Source organism: Sinocyclocheilus grahami, unplaced genomic scaffold (genome assembly GCF_001515645.1).
Source record: "Sinocyclocheilus grahami isolate Dianchi unplaced genomic scaffold, SAMN03320097.WGS_v1.1 scaffold2320.1, whole genome shotgun sequence".
Classification (NCBI taxonomy): domain Eukaryota; kingdom Metazoa; phylum Chordata; class Actinopteri; order Cypriniformes; family Cyprinidae; genus Sinocyclocheilus; species Sinocyclocheilus grahami.
In genome coordinates, this window is record NW_015507499.1 from 4,424 (window position 1) to 5,086 (window position 663).

Here is a 663-nt window from a genome sequence, read left to right on the forward strand (position 1 = left end):
TTCCGAAGCGGCGGTGCTCGCTTCAGCTCCTTGCGTGGTGGTGGCGCCTAGAAACGCACATTCCACCTGTCATGTCAGGGTCGAAGAAACCTTTGACGAACTCTCCCTGTATCCTGAGGGCACTACTCTAGAACCTCCAGAGGTGGCGGCATCCGCTGCAGAACCTCCAGAGGTGTTAGTAGTACCCACCTGTGAACTTCCTGCTCATCCTGTTCCAGCCAAGGAGGCCGTCTATGAACTCTCTGCTCATCCTGTTCCGGCCAAGGAGGCCATCTATGAACTCTCTGTCTGTTCTGTTCCGGCCAAGGAGGCCATCTATGAACTCTCTGCTCGTGAGGCCGTCTATGAACTCTCTGCTCATCCTGTTCCGGCCAAGGAGGCCGTCTATGAACTCTCTGTCTGTTCTGTCCCGGCCAAGGGGGACGTCAGTGAAAAATCTGCCTGTTCTGTTTCGGCCAAGGAGACCGTCGGGGAATCCTCATCCTGTCCTGTCACGGTTATGGAGGCCGTTTGTGAACTTTTGTCTTGTCCCGACCCAGCCAGGGAGGCTGCCCCTGATCGCTCAGTCTTGTCTATCAACCCCAATGTTCTGTCTGTGTTGTCTGTCTCTGCTCTCTCGTTGTTACAGTCTCCGCCATGGTCTCCTGATCGGTGTGGTTCACC